The 13244-nt window shown below is 40.8% G+C and overlaps 1 protein-coding gene and 1 long non-coding RNA gene across 2 annotated transcripts in view; both read right to left on the bottom strand.

The window, feature by feature from the left end:
• RNF11 (ring finger protein 11) overlaps positions 1–13244 on the bottom strand; it is a 38572-nt gene that overhangs the window by 18039 nt on the left and 7289 nt on the right. The window lies entirely within an intron of this gene.
• Positions 7406–12147, bottom strand: LOC119566884. The gene is made up of 3 exons (XR_005226357.1): positions 12046–12147; positions 8313–8406; positions 7406–7449 (listed from the first exon to the last, which is right to left on the bottom strand). It is a non-coding gene; the product is annotated as an uncharacterized LOC119566884 (long non-coding RNA).

Here is a 13244-nt window from a genome sequence, read left to right on the forward strand (position 1 = left end):
GTAATAAAACACAATTTAATGAACTTATTACCCATAATTTTGTATTAACCCCTCATTATGTTTCATTTCCAAATATCCATCCAAAATGCAAGTAATTTTTTAGCACACCTGAAGAATTATGCTTTAGTTTCAAAAACAAAGAAACCTTTTGTTTTTAATTTGTAAAGAGACCTAGGACAGACAACCAGATCAGTCAAAGGGAGTTATTGTACAAGTTAGAATCAGTAATAGTAGCTTTGTCTAGTAGACACAATTCATTTAACAGTAATACAGGCGGTAATGTATAAAGAAAGCATTAAACTCACATCTTGTTAGTTAAAATGGTTCCTGATTCCTGACTTACTGGGCCTTCAAATCTACAAAAGGCCTGTTTGATACTAAGAAATGGACTGGATGAAAGCTATGAAGAGGATTCCAAACACGTGTAATTCTCTCCCAACACACATACATGGCAGGACTATGATACTTCTTCAAACAGATGACCACACCACTCCACAAAATATGTAACCTAACACCACTTTATAAAATGGTATTAAGTAGAGGAATAAAATACAACTATGATTCTTTGCATGTCTCAAGAATGTGCAACCCCTTATGTTAGGGAAACAAGAATTCCTATCAAAACTAATTGCACATAACTTATGGTTTGACAGACTTTTTTCTTTAAAATAGTTGTCAGTTTTTGTTTGATTTCAGAATGTAGCTTTCAGAACAATAATACTTAAAAAATAGATGTAGTATGTATGTAACACGGTGGCTTGCCCCTTAAAGGTTGGAGGGTCTGGGGCCACTCAACCCTGATTACGAAGGAGGCACACCTGGACTGGATCAGGGGATTCCTTATAAAGAGCAGCAGGAAGCTGTAGGGGGTGGCTGACAAGAGAAGGAAGCCATGGCTAGAGCTCCAGCTAGAAAGGGTTGAGACTGGTGGCTTTGGGTGGGGTGGAAGAACTAGGGCTGAGTATGACTTTCTGTGTTACACTTATGGACTTTAATTTTGGGACCCAGATGATTTTGAAACATTTGTTATTTAACCAGCCCTGGGTGCGGGGTGCTGCTTGCCACAAGAGAAAGAGAGAGAGAGAGAGTGTGTGTGTGTGGGGGGGTTCTTAAAGGGCCTGCAAGAGGGGGCTAACAGCGGCAGGGTGCCTTCAAAGTGACCTCTGGCCAAAAGGGGGTGCTCAGTAAGTGGCAACCCTGCTACAATATACTACTGGGGGCATAGGTGCTGACTTCCTGTGTTCCTGGGGGGTGTGCCAACCCTGCTCCTCCCCCCCCGCCTCTTCCTGCCCCTTCTCTGCCCCACCCAGTTCCGCCCTCTTCCCCTGCCTCTTCCTGCCCCTTCTCTGCCCCACCCAGTTCCGCCCTCTTCCCCTGCCTCTTCCTGCACTCGCTCCTCCCCCTCCCCCCCAGCGCTTCCTGCACACCGCTGAACAGCTGATCTTGGTGGGCAGGAGGCGCTCCCAGGGAGGGGGAGGAGCTGACTGGCAGGGCCCACTGGTGAGGGGGAGGTGCTGATCCATGGGGCTGCCAGTGCATGCTGAGCACCCACTATTTTTTCTGTGGGTGCCCCAGCCCTGGAGCACCATTGAGTTTGCGCCTATGACTGAGGGGTTGTTCTGATATCACTGCATCTCTAGTGTTACCCAAAGGCCATTTAACTGCACAGTATTACAGTTTACTCTTCCTCAATTGAAGGTCCCTTTGGGAAGTCTAGCAATGCTGAAGGACAAAAACATCACAGCATAAAGCATTTCTAACCTTGATTTTCCCTTTACTAAGTATCATAATTAACATGGCTTTCTTGAAGTCTTTAAACCATGATATGATGACTTCAATAGCTCACACATAGGTGAGAGGTTTATCGCAGGAGAGGGTGGGTGGGTGAGATTCTGTGGCTTGCACTGTGCAGGAGGTCAGACTAGATGATCATAATGGTCCCTTCTGACCTTAATGTCTATGAGTTATAAGAGAAACTTCAAGGAATAACGCAGAAATATCTTTGAGTTAGCATCCTCCATTGTTGCAGAGGTAGGAGTTTTGCCATTAACTTCAATGGAGCCACGATTTCACTCACCTTTCTCCTGAGAATTTTTTTTAAACTATTCTCCCTCTCCCAAATCACTCATACTTTCTTCTGTTTCTGGACTCTTCCACAATCTCTCTTCCCCACACTCTGTGACAGAAGGAGAAAGGGAAACCTAGATAGAGGGGGAGTCAGGGCCTTCCACCCCTCACTTCCTGCAATTCACTGTGACTCTCAGCCAGCCAGTAAAACAGAAGGTTTATTAGATGACAGGAACACAGTCTAAAACAGAGCTTGTAGGTACAGGAAACAGGACCCCTCAGTCAGGTCCCTCTTGGTGGGCTGGGGGGCCCTGACTCAGGTTTTGGGCCTCCCCTGTCTTCCCAGCAAGCTCCCAACTGAAACCCCTTCCTGTTGCTTCACCCTGCCACACCCCAGACCCCTCCTCCAGGTTTTGTCCAGTTTCCCAGGCAGAACGTGTCACCTGGCCCCAACTCCCTCCTAGAGTCAGGTTACGAAGGGCAGCTGCCATCGTTTACGTGCTCAGTGAAGTCACACCCTTATTTCCCATCACCATCTAGCATTGGTGCAGTACCCCAGGGAAACGGAGGCATGCCCCATGTTAGCGGAAGACAGTAAACTAGTAAAACTCCCATGCAACATTACCATGTTAATACTCCCTACTCCGTCACACCTTCTCCCTATCAACCCCCTTAGCATTCCTGCCCTTTTCAAGAATTTACTGAGTCCTCCACTTCACTGCTGAAAATGTATCAATAGCACCAGGACAGGTTTCTCCCCAGCTCCAAATCATGTGCTGCCTCATCCACTATTTTGCAAGGTGGTTTATATCCTTAACAGAGGTTAGTGCAAAAAAAACAAACAAACAAAAAAAAAAAACCCAAACCAAAAAAAACTGTCTTAACTCATAACTTAGCCGCTGGCTTCAAGGCCGCCCCTCCCAGAGTCTCTGGCACTTCTGTTCCTGGCAGCTTCCCAGTTCCAGTCCTAAAATTGAGGTTACAACACAAAATGGAGTTCACAGTTGGATACAGACATATCCCACTCTGTCACAGCCCCAAAGAGCTCACAATGTACTTTAAGACAAGATGTAATGTGGGTAAGAGAGAGTTGAGGGTAAGAGGGTAAGAGAGAGTTTGTTTGTTATTAATGAAACAAACAGGCAGATCAAAAGCAGTAGTCTCAGCTCCCCACCTTCCTAGCTATTATCAGCTTACCGCTTTCTGTAGCATCTTGGTAGAAGTGAGTATTAAGGAGGGATTTGAAGGAAGCTACAACAGTGATTTTACAGATTTGGTTTTTTGGGGGAGGGTGTTCTATGCATACAACAGTGATTGTGGGTGAAGTTGTCAAGCGTGTGATCAAAACTGGCACTCTTGGTGAAGCCAAGGGGATGTTTGAGATCATGATAGTATAGTTATATTTAGGAATTTTTAAAAAGGACCTTAGCAACTCAAGAATCAGTGTTATAACTAAGGTTATTTAATCAGGAAGCACCAAAATGCTCAATTTAAAATATTCTTATTAACTTTTTAATAAAACGATCCTGAATACCAAATACTCACACAGGAAGTTGCCACCTTGAAGATACTGTCAGATACAAAAGGCTAATTTTTCTACCAGCCTCTGATTACCTGAAAAAATGTTAACACCCAATTTTCACACACAAACTGGATTCACAGAAGTCAAAAGTCCAGGTCTGAAAATTGGGCTCAGGAAGTATAGCTAAGGAATTACCTGTGTAAGAGGCAGCGGCTTTATGTCTGATATAAGGTCTGCTACCTTTAATTTTATTTTTAAGAGGGTTTTGGGGGGTCTATTTAACACTTTAATCTTATGTGGCAGCAAAGTGACTTGTCAGAACAGATTCTTTAATCAAAAGTTTGAAGTACTATCACCGCCTTGCATTTGTGACTCTGTGAGAAAGCCTGCACTGCTGTGCAAAGTTTGCAGCGCCTCCTCAACCCACAGGCATTTCTCTTTGTCCCATCTCACCATAGGCAGCCCGAACACATTTGCTCCTCTTGCCAGCTGCAGCTGCATATGGCCTGCTGGCTGTGCTGCAGCCTTGCTAGATTCTACCTAGCCAATTGATCCTGTTCACAACCAAGTGATGACTGGAGCACAGATGAGGTGTTGAATGATGTAACTGCTAGTTCCTTGCTTTGTACAGTTTGCTTTAGAGGGCGATGGAGTCCACCAACCTTAACTGGAAATTGTTTTTTGGATGAGAATGTATACTGGAGCATGGAATATCCCTGCTTCAACAGCACCATAGAAACACTGCCTGCTAGGGAAGGGCAGGCATTGCAGTATGTTTTCTTTCTAGATCCAAACTGGAGTGTCAGATTGTGAAGATGCATTCCACTCTCTCCCTCTCTGTCATATGCACATGCACACACACACAATCGCTTTTCACAGAATACACAAGAGACAGAATTTAAGAAAAAATGCTATTAAGCTTTTTGTTTAGTGTCATTTGATAATAGCACTAATTACCTTGACACAAGGCATTTTTTGCAGATTAGTGACTAGCTGGAGTAAACAGCCAGAGGCATAGACTCAGGCCATCAGTACATCCCAGCTGGCCTTTATTAATCCCTACGAGACGCTCCATGTCTTGATTATTACTGTTGAACATGTTGAGAATGAGGCAGTGTTGGATCTGTAAACAAGGCAGAAAAAGTATATACACTGAGAGATACTGAAGCATTATATACTTCCTCCCTTCACTACAATACTTCCAACATACACGAGAGCAGTATTTGTAATTTCATTCATATAAGGCTTGTCCTCACAAACAGGTTTCAGAGGAGTAGCCATGTTAGTCCGTATCAGCAAAAACAAAGAGGAATCCTTGTGGCACCTTAGAGACTAACAATTTTATTTGGGCATAAGCTTTTGTGGGCTAAAACCCACTTCATCAGATCCTCACAAACAGCGACTCTGCATTTAGCTTGCAAGGGCATAAATCTAAGAATGATTTCATTCAACTGTCAAACCACTTCTAACACAGGAGAGAGGCTTGTACTAAGGTAAGGACAGGTACAACGCACAGAGGTAGACTCACTGGGGACAGGTCATACAGCACAAGTAGAATGCTTCCAGAAGATATTTTCTTCCATTTGTTAAAAAGCTTTTACGTCTACAGAGACTGTCCAGGGTCTACCACCAGAATGTATGTCTTCAGGCTACAAATTTCTATCACGCATACATTCAAATGATGCACTATCAGGTCAAACTAGGTACATTCAGCCTCACTGAACAAGACTATTTGACAAGTCATCCACCACGGAAGCTGTTTAAACATTTATGTCTGTCTAATTAAAATGTTCTAAGTCTGTGGTATTTCTTTTAACACAACATTATAAACACAGGGCCTGATTCTGATCTACTTTATACAATGTAACTCAGTTGACTTTAGTTACTTCCAATTTATACTGTTTTAAATGACAGCATAATCAGGCTCAATATTTTCACGTGAAAAAATGAAAAATATTTTCCTTTTGAGATTTTCTGTTACTCTCCTTATAGCAATGATTTTAACACTATCACCAAAAAGCCCTCCTAAATTCTGTAAAACTAAAATACATGTAATAAATATAATTATGATTAATCTAAAGAAGATAAAGTGTTTCAGCAAAAGTCTTAAACTAATTCTACAAAATCTACCTTATCACTGTCCTAGAAATGCTGCAAAAATAGTCTCATTGGCTGGTGTAAGTTAATATAAAAAGTATGAGTGCATGATATTTGCATTTGTATATATTTAATATATATATGCCATCATCTTTGGATCCAGGCAAGCTACACTCCCCACAGGAGCCAATGTTGGGAGGGGATATGTGCAAGGAGTGCACCACCTCCGTGCTCCTCCTGTTCCCAAAGGAGTCTGTTCAGCCCCCAGTCTAAAATTAACTTTAGGGTTGCCTGATTTATACTGGCTTGTAACAATCCCGAGGGGGTAACCATTATTCTGGTGGGGACTGTTAGAACACAGTGCAGACAAAAGTGTCCCCAAAGTAGGGGTAGGAGTGTGTGTGAGAGGATCATTATAAAGCTTGCTGTGCTGGCTCTATGCCAGCTAGGGATTCTACCACACTAAGAAAATCCTCAGCTTTACAAACCTCTCTACGCTGCTCCAGAAGCACAAAGGGGCTATATCACAGGCCAAGATCTGGCCTTTAGTATCCAATGAAGCAACTTACATTTTGCTAAAGTGTGAAGATATTTATATTACCATCTTACACTGAAATGCCACAATGTCTGTGCTGGAATACAGCTGTCATTCTGCAGCTGCCATTTAATTTTTTGTTTAATTTTTTTAAAAGGAGGAGAGACATGAAGAATAACTGCTCTAATTTAAAGTACAGGAGAATTTCAGTTGGGCAGCATATAATTACTGTACTCAAGTTGGAATTTGACCTGTACATCTTGTGAAAAGAACCAAAGGAATTTCAATGACATTGAGTAATCACGACCACAATTTTATGTCTCAGTCAGAAGACAACACTTCTTGCTGTGCAGTGCCCCAGCCCCAACACCATGCACTTTTTCAGTTTAATACCGATTACCAAGGAAGCATCATGGCACCATAACACAATTTCCTGCAGCATCTGGATTTTATTTGTAGGTCTCCAATCCAAGCACTGATGAAGCCCGACCATACTTAGCTCATGAGATCTGAAGGGGCCACAGACAAAGGGGTATTTGCTGCCAGCCAAAATTCAGTCTCACTAATTATGAATTAACAAAGGATAAAGAAATAAAATATTAGTTCATAAGATGGGGCTAAAAACTACGTAAGAAATGTGGTGCTGCACAGTAAACTAGTTATTGTTATACATACAAACACTTAAAATGGAAGCAAGATTTTCTTTTTGAAAGGAGTCCCTAAACTTTGGATTTAGAGATAGGATTCAATCCTGCAACTCACATTAAACAACATAGACTTCAACAGAGGAAACTGGTGGACTCTACTGAAAAACACTAAACTACAGCAAAGGACCACTGAGTATAACACAGTGCAGTTTAACTGAAAGTAAATGCTTTACAATTTTGAAAATATGATATAATAGCAGAAGTCCCAGCAAAGCAAAACATTTCAGAGAACAAAAAGGTTTACATTCAAAATTTCTGCAAAAAAACTCAGGCAGTCCCCGCACACATGAACAAAGGTAATCAAACTCTTAATGGTATTGTGAAAGCTTGCCAAACATATTCAGACTTTGGAAACAATCCATAGAGTTATAACTGGCAGTCTTGTGCGAGGGAAAGAGACACAGCAGCACCCCACAATGCAAATGAATGATGTTACTGTAATGCTCAATGGCCCATGGGATATCACAGTCTGCTGCACAACACGAACAAGCTGTGAAAGCCTCTGCAGTCTCCTCCTAAATCTACAAACAGAAAAAAATACTTATGAACTGTCAGGTGGTTTAGTAAAGATCCAGGCTACTCTGGTGATATCTGATGTGGATAGTTTTACATCCTATCATGTTACTCTTTTACAGAAGGATCATGGGTAGGAGGGAGAAAAAAAGGGATGAAACTGAGGCCTTGTCTACACTGGACATTTGCTTTGCAGCCATTGCAAACCCTTAGGGTGAAATCCTGGCCCCACTGAAGTCAGTGGGTTATGCCATTAACTTCAGTGGGGCCAGGATTTCACCCCTTATATGGTCAGACACAGCCACTGTTTGCACTGGTGGAGCTTACCCCTGTTTGAAACTAAGGTAAGCTGCACCAATACAAACTGCAGCTTACAGTGGTGTACCCTACTCACTGCTGGAGTTTGCACTAGCACAGCTACAATGATTACTAGCCACTGAAGGCTTTAACTGGAGTAAATCCCGAGTATAGATAAGGCAGGGAACGTTTAGGGTGACTAGTCTGGGACAGTTTCTTAGAAGATGTGGGCAATCTCCCTAAGAACCTGTAGAAACCCCCATCATCTGAGTAATTCAAGAGTGAACTAGACAAGCTCCTCAAGAATATATCAGAAAGAATGATTCCTGCATTGGCAGAGGGATAAACAGTCTTTCCCCTTCCTTCCCCCCACTCTAGTTTCCAAAATTATTTGATTTACTATGAAGAGAAACATTAGTCCAACTTAGCAACACTCACAACCTTCTTGGTATCATCTTCTACCACCACTTCTAAGTGAGATGCTTTCTCCTGTCTTTGGCTTTCAGTAAAAATACTGTAGCACCATTTACAGAGCTTCCAGAGGAATGAACAGCGAGATGTGATTTTTACATACGTTTTCTGTGACCTGCCTCAAGAAGAGGGCAGAGAGAAGATCTTAGAGGTACCAGGTACAGCTGACTCACTGTTACAGTCAATAGCCAAGATTCCTGTAAGTATGAATGCATTGGGTCCATATCACATTGAAAAGTGAATTTTTCATTACAGCCATAGCATCCTCTCTCTCTCTCATATATATATATATATATATATATATATATATATATATATAAAAAGAAGATACAAAGCTGGAAAGACAATAGAAGTGGAACTTTTATGACATTAAGACTTCAAGAACTGCAACTGTATTTTCATTGTGGCCAGACAACGCCAAAAACAACAAACACAAACACATAACAGACAAGGAGGAAAAAGTAAAAAAACAAACAAATAACTAAAATCTAATGCACATCTTATCAACTCACACTAGACTAGATGAACAAGTTTAGCACAATAAAGAGGGACTTAATGAGAGATTGTGTCAAGGGTAAATTGTACTTTCCCATGAAGCTTTAAATCTAGGCCATCTGTAACATGTAGTCTTGCTTGTTCTGGGAGCTGAAATGAGATAGCCACCTACTGAATAAAACTAAAGAATTTGGACCACAAGGAGGAAACTGAACATGACTCAGAAGGATGAAATGTTATTTGCCTTGAACTGGAGAATATTTTCTCCCTTCCATGAGTTAGATCTTTTTTCAGCTGAAACAGCTGGAATTTAAGTACTCCACTCCTTATTGGGATATTGACTGCAGAGAAATGAGAGAAAGTCATATTATACAAACCAACACAGCTCACTATGATTTCTTTACAAAGTGACCCCTTCTTTACTTATGTAATTTTCAATAGGCTAATTGTAATATAACAACAGATGTATCTCTGTTTCTTTTGTTTTTGCAAAGCCTTCAAAATGTAAGACAATTTGCTTGAATTAATCCCATAATGAAAGGATCCCTTTTTGGATCTAATTTTCAATTTTTATTATAGATTGAATTAAAGATGTTTTGTGCTTCAACCACATAACATAGGTCAGTATTAGCATTCCCATTTTACATATGGAAAAACTGAGGCACAGAGAAATTAAGTGGTTTGACAGAGGTCACAAATTATACAGAGCCAGAGGATGGTGTTTTACCAACGAACTGGAAGGAGGGGGTGCGCAGCTCCCTATCCTCTTCAATCTAATTCAGACATGACACACAAAGGATGACCACAAACAAGGATATGGGGAGGCATGGGTGCCCGGTTTGTATAATTTTTGATGGTGCAGAACAGGTCCAAGCAGAGCTGTCCTGTCCATGGGATGGACTGGGGCAAACTCCCTGGGCGCTGCACTTTGGGGGGCCCCCACGCTTCAGGAGGATGCAGGATCCAGGGCGGCCTGTGGGACTAGCAGGGGGCCTGGTGCCGGCAGCAACAAGTGACACAGCCCCAGCCTGCCCCCTCCCTACCCCCATTCCACCAAGCAGTATATGCAGTGTATATTTTAAAAAGTCCACTTAATTCTGCATAAACACTAATTTTAACTTGGATACAGGTATGATAGGTTGGGTTGTGGGGTTTTTTGGTTTTGTTCTGTTATTTGAACAGGGATACAGCAATCTAATAACAAAGCAAGTAATTAAAGGAAATCACTAAATACCAAGTGTTTCTATTGGCTTGTGGGTTCATTAGTTAACAAAACCATCCTTTTTCTATTTGCAGCCCCATTCACTATAAACAATTTCTAATTCCTGTACCCAGCCTCATTCATCATACAGCTCTTATTACTTGCTGAGCACCATCCTTCCTATGCGTTGAATGAGTCAGGGGTCTCATGGAAAAAATATTATAATAACTGAAAACTGTATCAGAATGCATTACATACATACATACATACACACACACACACAGGGTTGCACGGGTAACCTTAATTTTGGTATTTCCTAACTTTTGAATGCATGACTTCACAACAACATTCTTCTAATGTTTTGCCTATGTAATATTTATGCATGTCAAAATAAGCTCGTTATGGGTATATTACCATGTTTTTGAAGACTGACTTTTTTCCACCTTGAAATCAGAAAATGGTTGAGCAAAGTAAGTTATAAACACAGAGATACTGCAAACAAACAGCTGGGAAGGAAATCCTGGCCCCACTGGATTCAATGGCAAAACTCCCATTGATTTAAATGGAGTCAGGATTTCTCCACTGGTCTTAAAATGTAACAGACATTGAAGGTCAGATTATATTAGCAGCTTGCTTCCTACCTGGTAGTTTTAAGTGGACTGATCTGATATAAATTAGCCACTGAAACGTCAGAATCTTACTTAACCAATTCTTCCTCTATCTTTCTCCTGTAAGGTACTTTGGCAAGAACTGTATGTTTATTGTCTCTGCAATCTTTTCTATGATTTCTGCACAGATGCAAAAGGAGAGGCTAGCTTTAGAGAAAAAAAAATTGGATCGGTATGAAATACTTTGCAAAAAGGAGGAATTTGTTCTCGTCTCCCACTGCTTTATAAAGAGTTTTAAAAACAATTTCCCCCTATAAAACTTGGTGAAAGCTAGAAGCTTCTTGTTTTTCCTGTTGACATTTCAAGGCTTCAAACAGAAATGTCTTCTCTGGACACAGTGTTCCATGCAATCACACAAGAGGATCATTTAAGCATATCTAAAAATGCATTTAAGATGCATCAAATATAAAAAAGATGACCACAAAAACAGTAAACAGAGTTTTGGTTTCTAGAAACTGATCATCCTTCAGATTGGTGTATACACCAAAACTTCGCTTAAAGAGTAGTTAATCTGTCTGCAGGGACATAGCTGAAGACTTTGTTCTTCCTCAATACTGATTCTGTTTTCACATAAGATTCCCACCGACCTCTACATGATCCCATTATTGGGACCTTAGCATGAATTATTGTCTTGTTGGTCAGAGGGACCATTGTTCCACTCTTATTTTGCACTGGCAGATGTACGTACAAAGACTTATCTTTCTGAATCTGCAAAACTTTGAAAAATGACAGGTTTCAGAGTAGCAGCCATGTTAGTCTGTATCTGCAAAAAGAAAAGGAGGGCTTGTGGCACCTTAGAGACTAATAAATGTGTTAGTCTCTAAGGTGCCACAAGTACTCCTTTTCTTTTTGCAAAACTTTGAAGTTATTCTATTGAATCTTCTCTTCTTAAAGTGTTTGCATTCAGAGGATTATATCCTCTAATGCCTAATTAAGAGGAAATTTTCTTCCTTTTTATTTAGATTTCCAGTTTAAATTGAACCCCCAATGTTTTGCATACCCTTAGGCTTTGATTTGAAAATATTTTAGAGAAAAAAAGGTCTCTCTCATCATTTTACTGCTTATGATTCAGAATGGAGGAGAAATAGTCCCTCCTTCCACAGAAGAGGGATGAGGGGGGGAAAAAATCCGAGGAAACACAACCATTGCATTCTTTGATTTCATTTATTTTTCTCACTAATGAGAGAGGCATGCATAATAGTTCTGTGGTGAGATGATTAATTTTTCTAAAAGTTTGAGTGAAAAAGGAGAGTTAGTATGGTGAGTCCCGGTCATATTAATGCATAATTGCCTCAAGATACCAAATTCAGCAGCAACAGAGCATTTGATAAACTACACAGAATAGCAAGTTACCTCACATAGGATGAATTTATCTTGCATAAGGAAGCAGACTATCTGAACTTCTTGGAGCACAGTAATCAGTGCCAACCCCAAAGAAGGTTCTAAGAAATATTAGCTATATTTTCACTTACCACAACTAAAATCTTCTCCGGTAAAGGTCAGAAAGACATCTACAACCAGCCTGACTACCAAAAGTGTCCATTAACCATCACCTCTGACTTTTATCAAAGCTGGAAAGGGAGAAATAGAAAACGATTGAGACAGAGGTAGATGGATTTTACTTCATGTGTAGAGTCTCCATCCAGCTCAGATATTTCTAAAGAATTGTGTTCAAACGGGGCAAAAGCTCTCCTTCACTCAAGACTATAAGCATATTCTATTTATTTCAGAGTAGCTGTTACAGAACATTCTGGCAGGAACGTCTGTGAATCAGTATTTACTGCTAGCAGGCCCATCACCGACGACTCTGGAAACTCTCTCTAGTCTTCACAACAGAAAGGACACAACACACAGAGAACTCAAATATCAATAGACATACTGTACTTTGGTGGTGGTTCCTCCTAACTCAGGTCTTAATTTAATACTTATACCAAACGAGATTGGGGTTTAAAAAACAAAACAAAAAAAAACACTAATTTTTTTAATCTGGAAGAGAGCCAATAACAAGATTCAGCCAATAACCAAGTATATTCATTAAAAGTATGTGTTATAAACAATACTTCCACCATTATTTGATGCCAGAAGATTACCTACCTTATGATCCTATCTGGTGTCCTTTATCTTCTGGATACCTAAGATGGCTCTCCCCCATCCCCATCTTGTTAACTAGAAAAAGTTAACAAGACAGCAAATAGCAACTCCGTCAAGCTAAAAATCTAACAATTATGCACCAGAGCTATGTCTACACTACCGCCTCTATCGGTAAAACTTATGTCGTTCCCAGGCGTGAATATTCCACTCCACTGACCAACAGAAATTACACCAACAATAGCGCTAGTGTGCATAGCACTCTGTCGGCAGGAGAGCTTCTCTCACCTACAGAGCTTATGCTGCTCACAGGGGTGGTTTTTTTTATGCTGATGGAAGAGCTCTCTCCCGTCAACAGAGTGTATTCTCCACACGCGCTACAGCTACACTGCTGCAGCGCTGTAAATGTAGACAAGACGGACACACTTGCACGGTCTTTTGTCTAGCATTAGCCAGAAAGAAAACTGTACTTAAAAAAACCCCAAACCCATTCTATTTAGCATTGATCAATTGCAACACAATCCTCCAAACAACCACTTTGGGAGTCCACAAGATATGAACCTCCAGATGGAAGAAATGTTGA

The sequence above is a fragment of the Chelonia mydas genome, chromosome 8, assembly GCF_015237465.2.
Source record: "Chelonia mydas isolate rCheMyd1 chromosome 8, rCheMyd1.pri.v2, whole genome shotgun sequence".
In the NCBI taxonomy this organism is placed as follows: domain Eukaryota; kingdom Metazoa; phylum Chordata; order Testudines; family Cheloniidae; genus Chelonia; species Chelonia mydas.